Source organism: Meriones unguiculatus, chromosome 2 (genome assembly GCF_030254825.1).
Source record: "Meriones unguiculatus strain TT.TT164.6M chromosome 2, Bangor_MerUng_6.1, whole genome shotgun sequence".
Classification (NCBI taxonomy): Eukaryota; Metazoa; Chordata; class Mammalia; order Rodentia; family Muridae; genus Meriones; species Meriones unguiculatus.
This window is the reverse complement of record NC_083350.1, coordinates 46,416,454-46,439,368: the sequence shown is the minus strand read 5'-3', so window position 1 is coordinate 46,439,368 and position 22,915 is coordinate 46,416,454. Positions and strand designations below refer to the sequence as shown.

Genomic DNA, 22,915 nt, shown 5'->3' with positions numbered 1-22,915 from the left:
AAGGAGAGTGAGAGAGATCATTATGTTATATGTAAGAGAAAAGTCTTGATATGATTTGTGTTATTGTTTCAGAAGTTAACACACAAATACAAATGGTTCTTTTAAATGGTTTGAAAGGAGGTGTACCAGGTGGATAAGAGTAATTACCCATGATTTGGACCATTAGCCTGTCCCCTTCGGACCTAATATCAAACAATTGAGTATTCTGCCATCTCAGGATCTTTCCTACAGCACTTCAATATGACTATAGTGATTGATGTCACTTGTCAACAGACGGGGCTCCTTTTGTGCTGGCATTAAATTATTCCAGTGACGGGTGGAAACAGAGCCTCCTTGTCACACTTGTATTTCCAGAGTGCAAAGATGATCCAGGTGCAGCAGGCATGCCTATAGCCATTCAGAGCGCTGAGACAGAGCTATCACCTAAGTCTAGGAGCTTGAGACCAGCCTGGAGAATGTAGTGAGACCCCTGTCTCTAGACAGACCAGCACAAAAGAGTATGAAAGCGGTGGAAACTGAAATGTGCATTAAAGATCCATCAAATGCTACACACTTGGTTGACATTGGACTTTTTTACAGACTGCCACTGGTTCACCATTGTGCCTAGCTTTCTCAATTCCACAGCCAGGAGAAGAAAGGATCTTCCAATCCCCTGTCTTGGGAAAACAAAAAGAGCGGAGATTGTGATTCCTTTGCCCAAGGACCACAGGAAGGACCAAAGCAAGCCTCTTACTACATTCGGTGTGCCAGCCATTTTTGCTTTACTGAAACTGGTATCTTGTCACTGTTCTTTCTCTCCTCCAGTAAAAACCGTGCACAATTCATCTTCTCTTTCTCTGACTTCCTTATTTGTTAGTTACTTATCTTTTAGGCATGATATGGCTTGGCAAAAGCACCTGTTTTATATCCTTGCTCTCATGATGTGAATGGCATCCGGCTCCACACCAAGTCCCCAGCCTCCAGCCTACGGACACCACGTTTTCCTTTAAACCCTTGCAGGCAGTGCTACCTTTTCCTCCCGCTCTCTTAATTCACTCTGGCTCACGTCCCATATCTCAGCTCATCTCTTACTTTTTCGGAGACGGCTTTTCTTGACCTTCCTCCCTACTGAACACCTTGCAGCACAGATCTCTTAAAATTCCTTATTAGCTTGTGTGATCTGAACAATACCCAGCTCTCCCGCTAGGCTGCACTTTCCCTGAGGACAATAGCTTCTACTCAAGTTGTAACTCTGTGGTCAATCTAGCACCTATTTCCTACATAGTGTTGAAACAAGAAGCCATTTAACTACGTTTCTTTCCCTAAATTTTGGCGTGTTCCATAGGGGCTTAAAAGAACTTATTTAAGCGACGCGACCCTTGCAGACTTTGGATTATGTCTCTTCTTCCCTGTGTTGTAATTCCTGGCAGGCAGGCCTTTGACTTCTGAACACTCAGTATGTCTGTGTACTTGTCAGAGACTTCTGTTACTTTGTTCAAATTTCAGTAGCTTACTGCAATACCTTGATGAACGTTTTCTTTCTTTCTTAAACTTTTTATTTTTCTCTTAGAAAGAACAAGAGGAAGTAAAAGCCTTAGAGTGTCTTTTTAGCATCTGAGAAAAATATGGGGAGATTAACGAGGTCTTGGAAATAGTCACTGAGCCGAAACTGGCATTTTCATCTTCTATCTGAAGTCTTGACTATCAGTAATTGTCACATTTGGAGGCCATCTAGAGAAAGATGGGACAATAAGGCTTCACTTTTCTCCCAGAAGTTAAACAGTTCATAAAGTTGGCCATTGAGTTTTTTTATGGGACAAGAATTTTCCTTCAGACAACTGTCCTTTCTAAGAGCAGGTAAGGCAGTGAATTTTCAATCTGGAGTCTGAGTGGCTTCGAAGGGGTGGCGGTGACACGGAGATGCACTCCAAAACCCAGGAAATAAAGAAGATTGAATTTTCCACCACGATTCAAAGTCTATAAAAAGAATAGAGCAAGGCAGAACAAGATTTTACAGAAGGTGAGGTCAGCGAATAAGGAAGGTATGAAAAGCCACCAAGTTGTAAGTTGTAAAATGAAACTCTCATCCCAGATAGCCCCGTGTATACAGGTCATGAGCAGTGTCACTGACACGAGGACTCATTTGGGTACACAGCTCCAGCTCACAGTCTGCTCAAAGCAGAGATTTCTTCACCATATGTTTAATTTGTTGCCCTAAAACCCAAGATCAGCCAATAAAATTAATTTTTCTAATTCCACACTCATCAACCGAACTGTAAACAGTATTTTTTTTTCCTTTGAGTATATTTCTCTGTGGTAAAAGACAGATGTGTTAATCAAATAATACATGTGACCTTGTATATTTTTGGTCAAATTTTCTTTGTGCAAATTAACTGTTTGACACTGGTTTCCCATACAGCAGTTTTTACTGAATTTAATTTATAGTGCATTCTGGAGACCCTAGCTGGTTACTAACTAACTTAGGAAAGAGTTTGAAGGAGGAAGAGCAGGCTTCTTGAAGCTAATATGTCTTTCTTTGTGTTGGTCCATTTCCCTTTGGTTGCCCACAAAATTAAATACAGTTCATTTGAAGTTCACAGACTCTTTATTGAAGCCAGAGATAGGTTTTATTATGGGAAATAACAGAATTCAAATAGTTCAGACTGTTTCTCAAATCATCTTCCTTTCTAAGGGCAAACAGGTCAAGAAATGGCCAGTTTGGAGGGTTTATTAGTAGTCAGAGTTCACAGAGAGGCAATGTGAGACATAAAAGAATCAATATGCTTAATGAAGGTTACTCAGCCCTCAAAAGTCTATTGCACTAAATCCCACTATAGGTGTATGTGCCGACCTAGGTTTTGGTTTTCTTTGCTTTGGTTCATTTTTTTTTTAAAAAAAACCATTCTGATAGCCATTTGCAAGTATAAGTTCAATTTGAGGGCAATAAATTCATATAGACTCCAACAAGAGTTTTGAGAGTCACAAAATCTTTTATGATTAGGCTCAATAAATTTAGCTGACATCAGACTGGCTGTCACTTTACAGGTGATTATTTTCCCTACAGAACACTTTCTCAGTCCCCAAACATCAAAGAAATCAGATTGGAGGAGGAGGTAAGTGCATCAGATGGCAAATTTACTCAGTGTCCTTAAATCATAAGTCAGAGGCCTGAAAGGAACTTTTAGAAATATCTATTCTATTTCAAACTGCACCATGTAAACTGCTGGGCTATGATACAGCAGCGATTGGAACTATGGAAGTTTCTATTTTGTTCAATGATATTTAATGTAAAATATTACTTCCATGCTAAAGTTAGCATGTATACATGATGGAAAAGAAGAGTCTCCAATCCCCCCAAAATAACATTGGTTTTTAAAGTAAATCATAATAGTTTAAAAAAATGGCATTTTGAAGGCTCCTTCCAGTTGTTGCCAAAATTCTTTGATGACCTAAAAGCTTTCTTACATGTTATTTTAGCTGGAATATTAAACACATACGCATACTGGTTCCAGTCAACCAGAGTCAGAGAAGGAAAAGGGCTGAGGTCAGGGTCATACAGCCTGTGATGGTAATAGATAGGGGGCTGCTGCCCACTCATTCGTTGTGTTCTCCAGAACCCATCAGCTACCTCTGCATCTCAGACGTATCTTCACCCTGCTTAGTTTGCCTTACAGAGAACATTTCTCTAGATGGTTATTTGAGAGCAAGGAAAAAAAAATCAGTTTCAATGGCATCACAAGTGCTATCTTCATTTTCAGCAGTTCTGTTCTTCAAACTTCTTAAAGATTATTCACCAAAAAAAAAAAAGTGGAAGATATACTCAAATTTATCTCAGTAGTAAAAGAGACCTGAGATTTAAGTGAAATAGATGCTGTTCATCTATGAAATAAAAATAAGGCCCATGAAAAAAGTATTTCCCAAAAAAATGGTTCCTGTGGCTCAGTGTTTCCGCTGATAGTAGTAAAAAACATGCAGATAACTGATTGGCTTAATCCATTTAGTACTGTAACAAAATACTTGAAGATTAAAAATGAGCACTTTATAATGAATATATATATATTTACATTTTACCTTTGTTTCATGTTTGTGTGTGTGTATAGCTGCATGGTATCTGGGGAGGGGTGATATGTGCAGAAGATAAAAAGCAACTTGTAGGCATTGCTTCTCTCCTTCCACCATCTGGGATCCAAAGACTAAACTCAAGCCAGAGAGGCTGCCAGTCAGCACTTTCACCAGTTGAGTCATGTTGCGAAACCCCAATAAAGGAAATGTCCGTAACTCCCAGTCCTGACGGTTCAAATGTGTCGTGTTCTCGTGGAAGTGTGGTGGACATTTGAGGTCCTTGACTGCCAGTCATGGTCAGCCTCCTTCCCCTACATATAAATTGAAACTATCATTGCATCAGATTTGTAAATATTGTTTCATGAAACATAAAACCACGGAAAGCACATAACATAATTATTATCATTATATCTTCAGTCTTGAAGCCATTCTATAATTGCCACACTGGATGGCATCAAAGAGACATCATGAGACTAAAAGAAAAAAAAGAGTGATTTCTAGAACAAATAACTAAGAAACAAATAGGCTGATGACACTTTAATATTCAATGGCTCCAACAAATGTAATAAAATGATTCATCAGAGTGTTCAAAATTAAAATGGAGTAATGAAAGGGAATCTCTAAGGATTAACCACGGTTTGCAGGAAGGGCCTTATGAATATCCTGCTGGTTATAGTGAGGTGGAGAAAAAAAGTTGGGTATGTGCCCTCTAAGACAAAGACCTTAAGACTACAAGAAAATAGAACAGCTGTGTGGAAATTCGTGAAGGTGAGCAAATATCACACAGAGGAGATAAAGGCACAGAGGCACAGAGGATTCATGACATAAGCATATCACGGATTACCTATACACTCTCACGGAAAACCTCTGACTCAGGCAAGCAGAGAAGGAGTGTATCCTGCCCCTTCCTGTGCATGATTCCCTCAACAGCAGGCTCTTCCAGGCATCCTAGGCAGCAGCTCAGAACGCTGGCTTTGAAGGGAGTACTTCTCACACTGGAAAGAAGAGTCACAAGGAGGAAAGGAGAAGAAAAGAAAGCTGTAATGTGAAGAGGCCATGTATCACCCTCTGAAGGAAAAGCCTATCTCTGTGCTAGTCTTGTTTTCTGTGCAAGAGTGCAAACTGCTGCTGTGGTGAATAAAGCCTGTGTGACAAGCTTAGGAAAATGTTTCCCATTCCCCAAACACTCAACATTTGGTATTATGTGTAGACCTTGTAGAAGGAATTTCTCCAGACAAGAATGTCTTCTGCTTCACTCTGGTTCTCACAATTTGACAGCAAAGCCTACTCTTGTCAGCTGATTCGAAAACTTGGCTTGATTAGAGTTATCCCTGGGAAGCCACCTACTCTGATCCACTCTCACCGAGTCTCGGGGAAAAAAAAGTCTACACAGGGATAAGGACAAAAATCATCTGGTAGAGATCACAAAACAGACTAAGGGCAAAATAAGCAGACTGGACAGCTATGTTCCTCTTATGTTCAGTGGTTCCGTACTCACATGGTCACCCGGATATAAATTTACGTTAAAAAAATGGCTTTGTTTTTTAGTATTCCTATAAGAAACTTACATAACACTGTAATAAAGGGTTGATTTAAAAGTTAACATAAGAAATGAAATAAAATCAGTTTCAAATAAGAGAGGTATTTATTGCCTTTTGTACCTGTGCTCTCCTGGAAAGACCATTGAATGATTTTGAAATGAAGTTCATTGAAATGAATTTTTTTTCCAGTGGGTGCAAGGTATGTCAGATAAGATTTTTATACTTATATGCAAGGTTGCAAGAGAAGAAAATGAGACCATATAACAAGATGGAGGTAATTATCCACCCGAATCAATATCTACTCACAGCTGCAAATTCTGCTCCACTCTTCCCTTCAGTGCCTCGTGTTGGCTTTATCCTTGCTTCTAGAAATTTATCTGAATAAATTAAAGGAACCAGGCAGCCTTTTCATCAGTGTGTAGTCACATGGAGATCATCTGCCAAGTGCAGGGTTTCTTTATCCGGATCCTGAAACATTTTCTCCATGCAAGAAATCTTCACTCTGCTAACAATCAGTGCAGAGAATGCACTGTAATCAAGGCAAATGCCTAGCAAATTGACGCTCGTGCTAAAAGCCATCTGTGTGTAAGACTCCCCTGCAGCAACAGCAAAGCCGGAAGCCTTTTGGGAGAGCAGCTCAAGCCTAGAGAGCATGCAAACCACAGAACTGAGAGTTATAGGACAATAAAGCCAGCTTGACCACGGACGATCTACAATTACCCAAGTTAGAAAACTTAGAATAATAAATTTTATCTTCATCCTCAAGAAACACAGTGTATGTGCCAGCCGATGCCAGCTCCCTTCTCTTTCTTTTGCTTCAGTTTAAATACTAAGGAATAAGAAAGTGTCCTGTTCCTTAAGCTTAATTAGTAAGTAAAGGCTAGAGCAGTTGGCGGCTGAATTTCAGGAGAAAAGGGAAAATATTTAGAGAAGTTCTAAATTTGCCTAGATAGCACTAACATTTTTCTCTCTTTACCCCATAAGGCAAGAAAGTTATAAAATTCTGTTGCTAAATCTAAGTCTTTCATTTATCTCTTTTTCTTAATTTTTTATGTTGGGTTTCGGTGATGTTGGTGGTGGGGGTAGTGGTTGGGTTTTTAATTTTATTTTCATTCATCGTCTGTTTTGTGTGGTGAGTGGGGTATGTGTCATGGAATATGTATGGAGGTCAAAAGACTACTTGGGGGTGTATGGTTCTGTGTTCCCACCACGTGCGTCTCCAGAATGGATCTCAGGTCATCAGGGTTACAGTCAGGTCCTTTAATAGCTGTGGCTAGTGACAATGTCAGAGGCCTAGAACACTCTGGCCCTGCCTGGCCATTGTAAATGTCCTGGCCATCTTTTCAGGTGTATTTCAGCTTTCTAACCATGTGTTTTCAGAAGACTTTTCACGCCTGCAGCAAAGCACACGCCTTACTTTATGGCTGCTTCTGTTCACGAGCTGCTTATTTCCAACCTCAACCACAAGCATTATGATGTCAGGGACTGCAGATATTTATCTCCATAGGTCTCAGAATAGTCACTGAAATGTAAGTAGCGTTTACATTTTATTTCTTGAATTAGCAAATAAATAAACAAGTAAATGAGTTCAAGGACTTCCCTAAGTTCTTAGAAAGGCAGATAGTATATTAAGCTTAGGTAACAAACTGATTATTAGGGACCAATTAAATCAAAATCTCAAAGGTTATACCCAAGAATCTGCCACAGGCATTATGTTTAAGTGCTTGAAAATGCAAACATCCCCACATTAAAGACAATGGATCCTACAATACTAACGAAGTCACTATTTCTAACTTTAACGATATCAGAATATATCTAAGTAAGAAATCACCAAACCAAAGGGACAAAATTGAACTCAATAGCAAGATATAGTCCCTAAAATCAAAGACAAAGGATTCCAGGATAAAAGAAATAAGATAGTCATTATTTTTGAGAGAATATTAACATAATTTTAGATAATACACCTTTGAGGCTATCATTTACTAAGTTTTAAAAATAAAAAAGTTTATATTAGTAATTTGAGTGATAAATACTATTGTCATGACTTAAATAAAAATATTATTTCTTCATTAGTCAAAAACTGCACTAGTTAATGAGAATGACAACTCATGCTATGGCACTAAGATACTAAGATACTAAAGATAAAACACTAAGATACTAAGATAAATTCACTTGAATTCATTATTTGTATCTAAATTCAAGAGTTACATATAAATTTTTAAATTAATATGTAAACTAAAAGGGGATGCCTAGTGATCATTATTAAAAGAACACTCTGGCCCTGCCTGGCCACTGCACATGTCCTGAGATGGAGTTGCTGACAAGGCAATTGAATCACAAATGGTCACATTGATGAAAAGAAACTCTATTTCCTAACTAAATAACATTTACCTTTAGCAGTAGTATTCTTTTTTTGAAAAGGTGCTGCTTCAGTGATTGAAAATATGGCAGGCTCTCTGATCACCTCCCTTTGGGGAGGGGGAAGGGTGCAGCCTTGCAGGCCACAGAGGAAGACAATGCAGCCAGTCCTGATGAGACCTGGTAGGCTAGGGTCAGATAGAAGAGGAAGAGGTCCTTCCCTATCAGTGGACTAGGGGAGAGATATAAGGGAGAAGAGGGAGGAAAGGTGGGATTGGGAGGAGATGAGGGAGGGGGCCACAGCAGAGATACAAAGTGAATAAATTGTAATAAATAATAATAATTAAAATTAAAAATAAATAAAAAATAATTTTAAAAAGAAAGAAAATATGTTAGGAGAGAAATGGAGAACTAGTTGCCTATTCTATTGGTAAGGGTCTTGGCAGAGAGCCAGCTTAAGCAATTTGAAGTGAGTTTAATGAAAAAAAATATATATATATATATATATATATATATATATATATATATATCGGCTTTTCCAGTGTGGCAGTCATCTTGCATTAACTCGCCGAGATGACAAACACAAAGGGAAAGAGGAGGGGCACTCTCAAAGTGTTCTCCAGGCCTTTTAGGAAACATGGAGTTGTTCCTTTGGCCACATACACGTTAATCTACAAAAAGGGTGGCATTGTAGACATCAACGGTATAGGCACTGTCCAAAACGGAATGTTCCATAAGTGTTACCACCGCAAAATGGGAAGAGTCTACAGCAGCATCCAGCATGCCGTGGGCATCATTGTGAGCAAGTAGGTTAAGGGCGAGACCCTAGCCAAGAGAGTCAACATGGACACTGAGCACATCAAGCGCTCTGAGAGCAGGGACAGCTTTCTGAAGCGCGAAGAGAATGACCAGAACAAGAAGGAGGCCAAAAAGAAGGGCACCTGGGCGCCCAGCCTGCACTCCTGAGAGAAGCACACTTTGTGAGGACCAACGAAAAAGAGTAAGAGCTGCTGGAGCCCATTCCATATGAGTTCATGGCCTGATGCACAAAAATAAATAAATAAATGAAAATAAAGGTGGTGGCTGTAAATAAATTAATTAATTAATTTAAAAATATGGGCAGAGTTTGGAAAAACTAACAGTGCAGAACTCCAGGAAGTGAGGAATTGAGAAAGCTAAGCAGGTAAGGCAAAGTGCTATTTGGGACCCAGAAGGAATAGGTGTATGGAGGCTGCCTAGCAGAAGCAAGGACACAAGCAAGTCATAACCCAGCAGGAAGGAAGCCAGGGCATACACTTAAGGGACATGCTTTCCTGCCTCCCTTATCGAACCCATCCTGGGTCTGAAAGGCCCATCAAGACTCACCATGCCAGCTGGACTGCATGGCAGAGAGGGGGAGTGTTCAATACCCTTCCCTATTGAAATGTCATGATGACACAGAAAAACAGTACAGTGCTCTGGGTGTCTTGCTCTTCCAGAAGACTGAAGCATAGGTCTCTCTTGAAAGGAATGCTGGCAGCAGCTGCAGGCTCCCAGATCCATTCCATCTTTTATTATAAGGATCACTCAAGGTGGTTCCCCACCTTGTGTTTGCCTGGGGCTGTGTATCCGAAACCAGGTTTTTGCTAAGTCTGCCTTTCCTCCCTGCACCAATTTGTTTAAGCAAAACCAGTGCTGCATCATGAATGAGTGTAGCATAGGGATGCCAGGTGACTATATTTTACATCTTCGAACTCACCTGACCCAAATTGATCTAAACAGAGAATCTGTTGGCTACTTGGGAAATACACACAAGTTTTGTGAGCATGAATGAGCCAGTGTAGTCCTAGGACTACAACAGAGAACATTTGAAACTCCAATGAATCACAGGGTCTGGGTCAAATTCTGCCCTATCACTGTTTTTCTCTATAATAGAGAAACAGTAACTAACTATCCTTTAGTGAATTTGGTTGGGTTTTCTGTTATTTAACACTAAGAAGTGTCTCATCAGCCGTCAAACTGACTGTATCGCATCTCTACTGAGGTTCTCCAAACCTCCTACAGAAGTAACTACATTTGAGGTAGTTTCAATTAATGTTCTTGAAAACACCTGCCTACAGTCTATCATAAACTCTGGCCAGCCTGCTGAGAAGTCTTAGTGTTCTTATGTTAACACCTAAAATTATTTTACTTAAAATAAATGTTTAGATTAGTCACTAGCAATTTAATAAGAACATGGAAATACCCCCTGCCAAATGCTGCTGTTGCAGATACTGAAGACCTAAGACAACTAAAACCTAGAATCCTCACAGAAGTCTCACCCAAGTTTAGTGAAGACAGATTGAGAAGCTGTCAGGCGATGCAGAGTACTATAAGTGAGTTATACACAACATAGTGATAAAACGAGAGTGAAGAGGAACATGACGGAGAAACGCTAAAGAAGGCACCCTCAACTCTATATTGATGCAAAAATTCTGTTAAAGCTTTACAGAGAGGTGATCTCTGCACTGGGTTCTCACAGGCTGTTTGACAAGTATAACAATGAAAGCAGGGGCGGTAGCTTGAGCAAAGTACGGGCAGAGGAAGAGGCTCAATGTAGCTTCTATACAGACAGTGGCAGAGTGACTGAGCAGAGTGGGGATCCTCTTCTGTCTGCTTATGTAAGCTTGGATGAGTCATATAACTTTCCTTAGTATCACTTTTTTTAATGTGTAAAACTAATATTCCTGTTTTGTTTGTGCTTGTCCCTCTGATGATGAAAGTCTTATTATAAGTAAATGTCTTGTTTACCTTTATATTGTTGTAATAAAACACCATAACCAAGGCAACTTATAAAATAAAGCATTTAACTTCAGACTCATGATTTCAGAGGGTTAGAGTCCATAACCATCATGTGAGCGTGGTCGCAGACAGGCAAACATGGCGCTAGAGCAGTAGCTGATAGTTCATATCTTAAGACACATCCATTAGGCAGAGAGAGTTAACTGGGAGTGACATGGGTTTTTGAAATCTCAAATCCCACCCCCAGTGATACACCTCCTCCAACAAAGTCAAACCTCCTAATCTTTCCCAAATAAGTCCACCTACTAGGTACCAAGTATTCAAATAAATGTGTCATTCTACGGGAACTATTCTCATTCAAATCATCACAACAACATACTTATCACTCAAAAACAGCTTATTATAAGAGAGAAATCATTGCTTAAAGCTAAAAATGATGAATGGTGCCAAACTGTGAAAATGCTGCAAGTTCTGCTAAATAATTGATCTCATATTATGGATAAAGTGTATCATAATGTAGCTAAGACATAACAAACATCAGAAATTTTAAATATGCATAGATAGGTTTAACTCTTGGAAGAATAATTGTGACAATGACATCACTCTGGAGTTAAAACAATGGGGAATTGCAAAGAGAGAAGATGGGACATTTCTTATCTAGAGTCCTTATCTAGAGTATAAACTTGACCATGGAAGGAGTTGCTGTGAAGAACTAACAAAAATGAAGGAATGATAGCCAAGGTTTTGATGGATACTAATACCTTAAGTAAGTAAATATTACAAAATAAGGATTATGGTGGGAAAAGAAGACAATAAGCCCAAATTTTGGACTTGTTGAATGTCAGTTGCTCATATGAGAAATGAGTGACAGCTTCCAGATGTTGTTGAAAATATGAGCTCAAGTTAAAGTCGAAGGCTGGAGACAGGTGGGTGAGGATCCCCTGCAGGTGAATGATAACTAAAGAAAGGGAGATGCTGAACTGACCAACAATGAGAAGGACTCTAGAAACCGCTAAACAAAAAGAGTCAGTGCAGAAACTTCATGATAATCATCTGTGTGGTAGAACATGAAGTAGAAGAGAGGAGAGATCACATAAATAATAAGAAAAGAGTTTAGGGAAGGAAGCTTTAGTCAAGGAAAGTCTAGGGGAGCTAGCCTCCTAAGAGGCATGAGTCCAAGAATATCCCTGTTCTTGGCAATAAGAATCATTCTTAGTTCAAGGCAGAAGTTTCACAGAGGTGACAGAGCTGTATCCTCTTTGTTGTGACCAAGGGCAAGGAGAAATGAGAGCCTGGAGTAAAGTCATAGGGGCACACTTGTTCAAGGCACTGGATGGCGAACCTTCCAGGCACCCCTCCCATTGATATTCCACTGGTCTTACAGTTGGGCAAGTTTTGTAATAAAATACTGTGTATAATGTTGCTCATTGTTGGGTGGCACTTGTCAGAGTGGATCTTTCAAAATCAGAAATGCTAGTTTAAAAAAATAGACAGTTACAAACTGTACTTTGATTGACTTTCTAAGAACTTTCTTCCATTCTCCTTGCAAGAACTTTAGGAGGGACAAGTTGCGGTGATTTAAGAGTTTCATTTTCAATTCTTGAATGCTGACAATAAAATACTGATGAGGTCTTGTTCATTTTGAGGTCATCATCAGCAAAGAGTAAGTATAAGAAGAACTTGATATAATCCAAGTAATGCAGAAATTGCCTAGATATATATGTATATTAAACCCATCATTCATATTTATGATACCAGGAAAGAGAGTTCCAAGATTATTTCCAAAGTCATCTTATTAGCCTCCAGATTTACCTTTTTAAACAATATTTCTTTTATTTTTTTTGAAATAATAATAATATAATTTTATCATTTCTCTTTCTATTTCCTCCTTCCGCCTCCATAAACTGTTCCTGTTCTCTCTCAAATTCACAGTCTCTTTTTATTTAATTGTTGTTTTACACATACACACACACACACACACAGCCCATGAACCACAACAATTACCTGCATGACACAAAAACTCTAACAGTACAATAGTGGTGTTCATGCTTGGTAGTAACCAACAGCTCTCGGATTGAACTTAAGGCTCACTCAACAAGACAGAAATCATACCTGGTACTGGAATTGTAGTCAGTTATCCAGGACTAATAAGGACCTGGATATTGGAAGAGTTAAAGGACCTATAACTGTCACTTTGCTAAACCACCATAATTCTTAACTTGCATTATAAATATTTGTCCTTATACCCATGAATAAGTGCAGTTCTTGTCCTTCATCAAAGAAGCTTCTCTTTGCAACAGACTGAGACCATTACAAAAAGGCTTCAGATTTGCCTTTTAATATTAGATAGAGATAAAGAGCGGGCCCATTATATAAATGAAGAAATAAAGGGCTCGTTTTCAAAAGGAGGTCATGGTCAGAGTTTACATCAGAAATTGCTGGATATCTTTCTATAAACTAGAACGGCATCTGTCAAAGAAGCCAAGGGGCAATTGTCTCAAATTCATGCATCACATTTTTTATAAATATATATTCCTGGGGCCTTCTTCAAACCTACTGATTTGTTTTCCTGAAAGCGGGCTTGAGCTATGAATTTTAAAAAACATGATCACCAATTCTGAATACATAGAAATACTCTTTTCCCTGACTGTACAACAAACTGATCCAGCCAATCAGAGCAGGGAAACACTCCCTCAACCTCTACTGTCTCTCTGCGAATTGGGAGATAGAAACTATAGACAACTGGTTATAGTGGTTCCAGTGAATACTATGCAAACAGAGCTGACAAAATTGTCCAGGAAAACAAACCTCAGAGTGTGACACAGAATGAAGACATTAAGACTAAGCCTGACAGCCAGAAAAAGAAGCACCAGTTACCTCATGGTCCTCCTACTGTAGTCTTTGCAAGCATCCCTAAATAGTTACATGAAATCTGTTATTTTAATTAAGAAACTTCTGAGAATTTCATACATGTACTGACATCATTTCCAGCATTTTCTGATCTCTTCAAACTCTTCCTATGCCCCCTTGCCTCCTTCTCAAATTCAGAACTTATACTTCAGTTATTGTTATATATAAACATACTCATATGTATATACATATATATCCTACTGAGTCCATTTAATCTTTTTCAAGCTACTTTGAGTGGGCTTCGACTCCTACTCAGGAGTTATAAAAACTTTATTTGGAGCAATTAACTTAAAGACAAGCAAACTCAGTAAGTACCATCTCTTTCTCTCTACCTCAGTAGTCATCTTTGGTCCATTGTATGACCTAGGAACTTTGCAGTCATCCCATTGCCCCACTACTGCATCCAGTATCACCAAAAGTTGCCCATTTCACCTCTAACATTACTCTTTCTGACTCTTACCCTACTTAAAGGTACTAAGCAGTCTGCCTCTGACATCATCAGACTACCCAAAACCCACACTGCCATGCCCAGGAAAAATGAGTCTAAAAATCTGATCATATCCCCATTACATTGCTGCCATATCCACCATGGTTGCCCCTTTCACATGTAACAAAGATCAGGACCCTTAACAGAGCCTAGAATGTACAGGGTAGACTCACTCTGATCTCACCCCACCCCCCATCTCGCACCTTGTATTCTTTTGTTCTATGTTCAGCCCTCTCTTCCGGTACATAATGCTTCCCATGCTCCTTTACCCCACATTATTCCTGACGACACTTTTCTCTAAGCCTAAATCTCCCTGTCTCTGCTTTCTTATGTAACTCCCACCATACTCTGGCTTTTATCTCAAATGGCATTCTCTCAAGGACAGCTGTTCTGACCTCAGGGACAAAGCCTAATACTTCTAGAGTAGACTTTTAGCGCCATGTGATTCACCTAATATTTATCACAATTGCAACTTTAGATGTATTTGATAATCTGATCATTTATTGGTTATATTCTAGGCTATCAGTCCTGTATCTATTATGGTCAATATCACATCCCTAGCACCCAGAACTATACCTGAAACATTTATTGGATAAGTATTTAGTAACCAGAACGGTACCAAAAAAAATAAAATAAAGTGGTGTATGAGAATCAAATTTTTCATTGATCAAATGAAAGTAGAAATTGGATAAAACATTCATGGTTATACAAGACAAGTTGGCACAATAGAATGTTTGATCTCTTAGAGCTTAGTTAGGTACTGAAACAAAAATCGTAATAACTTGAAACAAAATACTCGTGTGACAGCAAACAAGTTATAACCCATGGGTTAAGAATATGAGTCAAGATGGGGATACAGAAATGGCTCAGTGGTTGAGAGCACTGGCAACTGCCATTCCTGCTCAGATGGAAGGGCATCCTGAGACCTGGGAGCACAGGAACCACACGGCTCAGAGGTGGGACAGTACCCAAACAGAAGGACATCCTGAGACACAGGTGCCCAGGAACCACATAGCTCTGAGAGGAAGCTTCTTAAACAGAGGCATTCCAGCCCTGTGGGAGGATATCCCTGGCTGAGCTGGAGTGCTATACAGCCTGTGGTACAGCTTCCAAAGGAGGGTGTCCTTAGCTGAGCTCAGGGGCTCAGGAGCCTCAACCACACTCTACTTCCCTTCTGTCCTTTTTTGCTTCTTACAAGGAGAGAGTGACAAAGGCAGCAAATCTCATTAAAAAAAAAATTTATTGGGAGGGACGCATACAGGGTGGAGGGATGAATCCAGGGATGGCTGCCTCTGCTCCAGAAAGAAGACTACAAGAAACTGAACAGTAAGCAGGGCTACATAAGATTTCTTAGAGGGCAGAGCTTTTCAGGGCAGGGTTTCCAGGGTCTAGAAGTCCAGAGCTTGAGGAAGCTCAGGGATTGTTGGGTTTTCCTGTTCAGGGTTTGATGGGGTTTTTCTTGCAGGGTGTGGTTTAGGCACTCTCCTGTGTCTAGGTTGAAAATGACAGTTACAGCCATTAGAAAAATGACTGTTGGAGCCATTAGGGAAATCTGTGGGAAGGAAGCTCCTCAGGCTGGGGCCTGGCCACTTCTCTGACTTGAGAGTTTAGTTTGCAAAGTTTACAAAAGGAATCCACAACAGGACAGCCTTTCCCTGCACTTGAGTGGATGTGAATAGCCAACACTGGCTGCTCTTCCAAAGGACCTGAGTTCAATTCCCAGCACCCACATGGTAGCTCACAACTGTCTGTAACTCTAATCCCAGGGGATCTCATACCCTCACATATGCGCACACACAGGCACAACACCAATGTACATAAATAAAAATAAATAAGTCATTAAAAATTTTTTAAAAGAATCTGAGTCGAGAGCTGAAGCAGAAAAACAAGTCTTTTGTCTTTTGTCTCAAGCCTCGTTCAGGATGAGGACACAGATGCAGAAAAAAGTGTTGATCCTGAAGTTGTTGAACTAGGTTAGCAAGATCATCAGCAACCCTGTGAAAACAGCGGAGGTGACAGCAACACATGAGTCACCTCTTAGCCTTATACCTACCAGGGGCATGGTGATGTTGCCATGACCTAGTTACATGGCTGTTATTTAAACTCTGACATTAGGCATCTTCATTTAATGAGAATATTATTGTCTACCTCATAGTTGTTAAGAGGTGAAATAAGATTAGGTATTTGTGAGTTGTCAGTATAAAACTAAATAATTCCACACTGTATAATTAACCATAAAAGAGTTTTTACAGAGCTGAGCTATCATGGTTGAAGGAAGGGGGATATAGAGCATTACGTTGTTGATTCTCTATGGAGTGAATGGTTCATTAGCAATGACTTGACAGATACATATATGTGCATGGATAACCTTCTTTATTGGTTAAATGTCTCCTGGGGGAAGAACAGAAATTCCCTAATGAAGGCTATTGAAAGAAGCTGATAGCTGTGAAGCTACATTTTGCTCTCAGAAACGCTGACAGCTAAAGTTAACTTGACTCATGTTCCACTCACAATTCTACCAGCAGCTTTACAGTTGGCTTTAGAAGTATTTCTGAGAGTCAAAAGCTTTTCTACTTCCATTTCCAAGGCATGTCTTAGTGTAAAACCGTCAGAGCTACTCATCTGTGAAGCAGAAAATCAGACTTTGCAAGATTATTGGACCCATTCAGAAAAGGATAAAGAATTTGAGGATTGGAAGTCAAATGCATCAGCGGCATGGAAACACTTGACTTTAAAGATGGATTTTATGTGATTATAAGAAACATCCATTCTCAAACCCTTTTGCAGAATATGACACATGGAGAGGGCTAATTTGACAGTCTATAAAAAATATGAATGGATATTCCCTATGACCAGAAAACCAGCTTCTAAGAATCTATTCTACAAAAATATTCCATAAACAGGAAAAAGGATGTAAAAACATTATTCCTGAGAATGTAGTAATAAATACCCATTAACAAAGGTATAATTTTTAATATTACAGTGTCTCTTAAAGTGAGTATTATCAGAGATATGTATGTATATTACTCCAAAATTATACCTTTAAGTTTTTTTTAATGGAGAACATTAACTGCATAATATAGTCTATTTTGTTCTAAAATTATGCCATACGTGTTTGCATATACAATATTAATAGTTGACACTGTTTCCATTTATATATTCACGCTCTTCTAGTACACCAACACTGTCAGTACCTGCTTATCAATAGGCTTATCACGTGATATGAAGACATGGAACAAGGCCAGCTAACTTTCACGTCTCACCATACTATCTTTCATATTGTTTGCATTTTTAACAAAAAGTAGCTATCTTCCGTTACCAGGTTTTTTTCTGTAAACTATGAATGGTAAAAATCCACAAATACATTCTCATTTTGATGTGTATAAGGCAAGCTATCTTTGATTTTGTGGTATAAAAACAACAGGGCATGGTGTCACAAGCCTGTAATCCCAGTACTCAGGGAGACAGAGGCAGACAGATCTCCGTGAGTTCAAGGCCAGTCTGATATACAAAGCAAGTCCAAGACAGCCACGGCTACACAGAGAAACCCTGTCTCAGAAAAATAAAAAAGGAAAACAAAACAAACAAAAAAGACGAAAGACATTGCTACCATTGCTGAATAGAAGAACAGAACAAAGACATTGAAATACTAACAATTGTCTCTACTCTCTCCCTTCCCTCTTCTCTTCCTTCCTGCCTCCAGCCCTTCATTCCTTTAACTCTCTTTCTCTCTTACTTGAGTTTCATGGGAATAGACACTATGGCTTTATTGTTATACTGAGAGGTTCACAAACTTAGAGTAAATTCCTGGGGCTGGGGCAAAATCACCAGATCACAGTCCTTTCAGAGCAGAGGTCCAGCAGCAGTCCCCCACCCAGATAAACCTTAGGGTGTGACTGGGGTCACAGAGCCACTAAAAAACCCAAGAGATCTGTGAACCCCTCCCCCCTGCTACAGCCTAACCTGCACATAACAGGGCAGTACTGGGGGTCAGGTGTCTCCCAGGTAGCCAGGCCTGATCATTTGCAGCCTTAGCACTTAAAAACAGACCAATCATTTTAAAGGTCAGCTCCCCTAGAGACCCTCTTACCTAATCCTGTAATGCCAAGACTTGCACTTCCCAGCTTGCATTTTGTCCCTTTAAAAACCTGTTCTCCCAGAGTTGGGGATCACTTGCCCCTTTATCTTTGTAAAGGGCCACCCAGCTCGAGCTTGTAATAAAAGACCCTCGTGTGTTTTACAATGAACTCAAATCCCACTGGTCATTTGGGGACTCCTGCACTGGGTAGGACAATACCCTCAGATTTCAGATGACATAAAGTAGGTACAAAACCTTTGTTGAGTATTACATTTGAATAGGGAGGTTTATGGCTTGTAATATTAAGTGATCTCCCCCTTAACATCACAAGTGCTGTAACTTACTCTTACTCAAGAAGCACCATCAGCTTTGAAACCAGCAGCCACCAATAACTGAGGACTTAACTTCTGCAAAGCCGGGTATGCTAATTCAGGCTGTCAGCCAAGGAATCCAGCAGAGCTGCGCTTAGCAACCAGTCCCTTTGCTATCTATTTTGGTTAGTTGTGTCAAAAGTTATTCTAACTTCACTCAATCAATGGCTTCGTGTTGTGAAAGAAAGACACCGCAAAGAGATGGGAAAAGAGAATCAAAGGTATGTATGCTCAACAGCTCTGAAGGCTGTTTCAAATGCCTCCTTTCCCTTTGCAGCTGGGGTACCAGGCACATTTGTTTACAGCCCATTGGGGAGGCATATGTTAAGCAAAAGAAAGGTTTCTTTGACCTTCATCTCCAGGGAAGTAGAAATACAGAACAGCTGTCCTCTTTACCATTCTGACCTCATTTATACAATGCTGAACCACTCATTTGGGAAACATGAGGAATAGTCCATTTATTTTACCCCCAACGATGTCCTAGAAGACACTGGGCTCTTCTGAATTGAAAGATAATTAAAACTACCTATGGCTACATAGGTAGAAAAAGAAAGGCATTCAACTTCCAAGTACAATATAAATTCCATACATTTTTCTGTTTGGGGGACATCAATTCTATCTGCTCGTTGGCTCCTAATTAAAAAAAATAAACTCCCAAATACAAAAATATATTAACCTCAAATATAAACAAGAAAATAAAATAAACTCCTAATGTTGAAACCTAGACCAAGAACAACAGATTCATAATTCAGTAATGTCACCATGGTTCCACTGAGCCAATATAGATTGCACATCCTATAATCACTGGAGGGGAGCTAAAATCCCTATGGAAATACAAAGAGCTCTGCTGTGTTCATTCAACAAATTGTTTTACTCCTCAGGTCAGTCTCGATTTCAAGATTAGCAGTGCTTAGTGCCATTTTAGACTGGTACATCTTGTAGAAATCATCAAGTCTGTGTCCCTCATTTACAGAGAAACAGGACTTGGCCTAAAGCCAGGAAGCATGTTGCCTGAGGGTTCAGCTGGTGTCAAGAGAGCAAGAAAAGCTAAAACTCCTTTTCTGTATTCCTCCAAACAGCACATGGCCTCAAAGTCTAACTGCAATCAGCCTAATGAATTTCAATGCAATGTGTTTCTGTTAGTGCCTCTTCGGCCCCCAGAAGTGAGCTAGACTTCTATGGGAGAAAAAGAAAGAATGGCAGGTGTCAGCAACTGCCTTTGAGAAGGAGACTTCAGAAACAAAACTCATGAATTTATGAGGGTCAAATGCAAATGATTACAGATTCACAAAGGCTTTCTTTTTAGGATAATGAAATGATTCTAGATCAGAAAATGGTAATGCTGTGCAACCTTGTAAATGTGCTAACTAGCAACATCCTGTATGTCTTGTATGCTTTCCAGGGGCAAATTTTATGCTGTGTGAACTGATGTTGGGCAGATTTCTATTAGTATCATAAATACTTCAGAAGATCGATTTATAGAATTGACTCATGTGATTTCAGGCCATGATCTATTGGTCCCATTGCTTTGTGACATCTGAGGGGCTGCAAGTTATAGTGCCAGCTCGTGGAACAGAAAGATTTACCAACCTTCTGATCAAGACAGGAAAGGAAAAAGAGTAAGACTAGTATATCCCAATCCAAGTCCAGACATGTCCCAGTGACCTAAAAGCTACTGTGAAGCCCCATATTGTAAAAGATTCCTCCCTGAAATAGCACCAAGATGAGGACCAAGCGTATCCTACATGGGAAAAAAAATTCACAGCCCAAATCTAGAAGTATTATATCTCATTAAGAAATAAGCTACTTTTTTCGATTAATAATGGGTTAGATAAAAATTAAAATGCCTTGTAAAACTAAGTAGCAATGAAAACTCTGACTAAAAGGAATACTGGAAAATAGAACAGATATGCTTTGAGACAAAAGATACATTATGTCAAAACATTCTCTGTACATTTTGATAGGAAACAATACTTTAGTAGAAAATACATGGCTGGTTAGGTGTGGAGTGGAAGGGGTCATTTCTAAGTTCTGTTAAAGATAAATTACTACGGTTGAGATCTGGAATAGTCCCCATAGGCTTATGTACTAAAGGTTGTGTCCCTGGCCCCTAGTGCTATTGAGAGGTAAAGACAAGGAGAGCCAAGTAAATGGTCTAAGTCATTGGGTGTTCCATTACAGAGACCCTGTCACTGATTGTTCCTTGCTTTCTGGCCACCATGTGATGAACATGGGCCCTGCTACTTGCTGTAGACCATGATGTGCAAGCTCACCATAGGCCCAACTGCCCATAGACTGAGACCTCCAAAACTCTGCAGGAGATCAGCTTTTCTCCTTATAATCTTATTAATTCAGGCATCAGTTACAGCAACAACAGGAAGCTAGCACAGTGATATACAATAATCCTACGGTAATTTTCTAGCAATTCAGCATAGAAATTATAAATGAGAAAGTAACATCAATTCTAGCCACTTTCCACCCAGGAAGCCAACAGGAACAAATACGTTTACACAATGGAATACTACTCAGCTATTAAAAGAAAAAAAAAACAAGGAAATCATGAAATTTTCAGGCAAATGGGTGAAACTAGGAAAGATCATCCGGAGTGAGGTAACTCAGATGCAAAAGACACACATGGTATGTATTATAAAAGGATTTTAGCCATATAGTACAGGATAGACACACTGCAATTCACAGATCCAAAGAAGATAAGTAACAAGGAGGACCAACTAGAGGATGCTTAAATCTCATTTAGAAGGGGAAATAAAATAGACAATGGACGTGGCCTAAAAGCGGAAACAAGACAGGAACTTAGCATAGCTGTCCTCTGAGAGGCTTCAAGGATCAAAACAGATGGTGAGACTCATAACCAAATATTGGTCAAAGTGTAGGAAGACTTGTGGAAAAGTGGGAGGAAATATAGAAGGAACCGGAAGTGCCAGGACTACACAAGAAGACCAACAGTGCCAACTAAACAGGGCTCAGAGGGGCCTTCAGGGACTGAAGCACCAACCAAGGACCATGAATAGACTAGAACTATGCCCCCTACACAGATTTAGCAGATGGGAAGCTCAGGCTTTATGTGGGTCTCCTAGTAAGGGGATCAAGGGCTGTCTGTAACTTGGACTCTGTTGCTTGCTTTCTGATCAGGCTCTCCTGGCAGGGCACCTATCCAGGCTACAGGGAAAGAGGATGTACACAGCCCTGATGTGACTTAATGAGCTGGGGGCCACTCCCCTTATCTAAGTAATAGTGGAGCTGGGTGGGTAAAGATGGATGGAGGGTGGGACCAGGAAGAGAGAACAGAGGGGGCTACGATAAGGATATAAAGTGAATAAATAAATTAATTAATTTTTTTAAAAGAAAAAAGAAATGCCCCTAATAAATCTGTGTGTAAGATTTATCTGGGTGAAAGCAGATAAAATGATAACATGATATACTGTATATTTATCTCATGTTAAAGTCCCATAGATATAATCCCCATCAATCATATGAGATTTCTCATTAAAATTATGAACATTTCAGGGGAATCCAAGATGGCAGCACCGGGGAGACACTATGTCTGATGAGCAGGACCACAGTGACTGCACAGCGACCAATAGAGCAAACTCTGGGCCTTAAAACACCAGCAACTGTGTTTCCCAGGTGAGAGGAAGCTCCACAGTGTGGGAAGCAATCCGGTCCATTCTCAAGTCACCCAGCTAAACCCCGGAAGAGTTCCTGAGTCCTATAGGTGCTCTGTTGCCAGCCTAGAACCACATGTCTATGTGCTCTGATTACCATCCCAGACTGAACTATGGGCCCCACAACACCAGAGACTGAGATTTCCAGTTGAGAGAAAACCCCACAGTGAAGGAAGAAATAGGGACCAATCTCAGGTCATCCAGACAATCCCAGGAAAAGATCCAAGGCTCTGGCAGGCACTCAGCCCAGCCACCAGCCCAACTCACCATCCCAGACAGAACTGTAGGCCCCAGGGCAACAGAGACTGGGTTTCCCTGTCTGGAGGAAACACACAGTGAAGGAAACATCAGGTCTGGCCTCAGGGCACCCAACTGGAAGGACCCCTCCCCGAAAAAAATAAGATCTTGGGAAAGTTTCCTGGGTTACTGCAGGCACCCAGTCGCCAGAGCAGAGCCACTCCTTGCACCTGCGTGCTCTACTAACCATCCCAGACTGAACTGTGGACCCAGTTCAACAGAACAACACAGACTGGGTCTCCCTTTTGGGAGGAAACCCCACAGTGGGAGAAATATAGGGTCCAACCTTAGGAAACCCAGTTCCAGTTTCTGGGTTCCCGCAGGCTCCAGGCTCTAGCCTCCTGCCTCACACGAGTGTTACATTCACCTGCCACTGATAACTGCTTGGA

General features: G+C 40.1%; 1 long non-coding RNA gene and 1 pseudogene across 1 annotated transcript in view; one reads left to right on the top strand and one right to left on the bottom strand.

Annotated features, from left to right (window-relative positions):
- Window positions 1-22,915, bottom strand: part of LOC132652129 (uncharacterized) — a 199,241-nt gene that overhangs the window by 53,351 nt on the left and 122,975 nt on the right. The gene's annotated exons all lie outside the window — the stretch shown is intronic.
- On the top strand, window positions 8,514-8,983 carry LOC110548368 (large ribosomal subunit protein eL21-like; annotated as a pseudogene).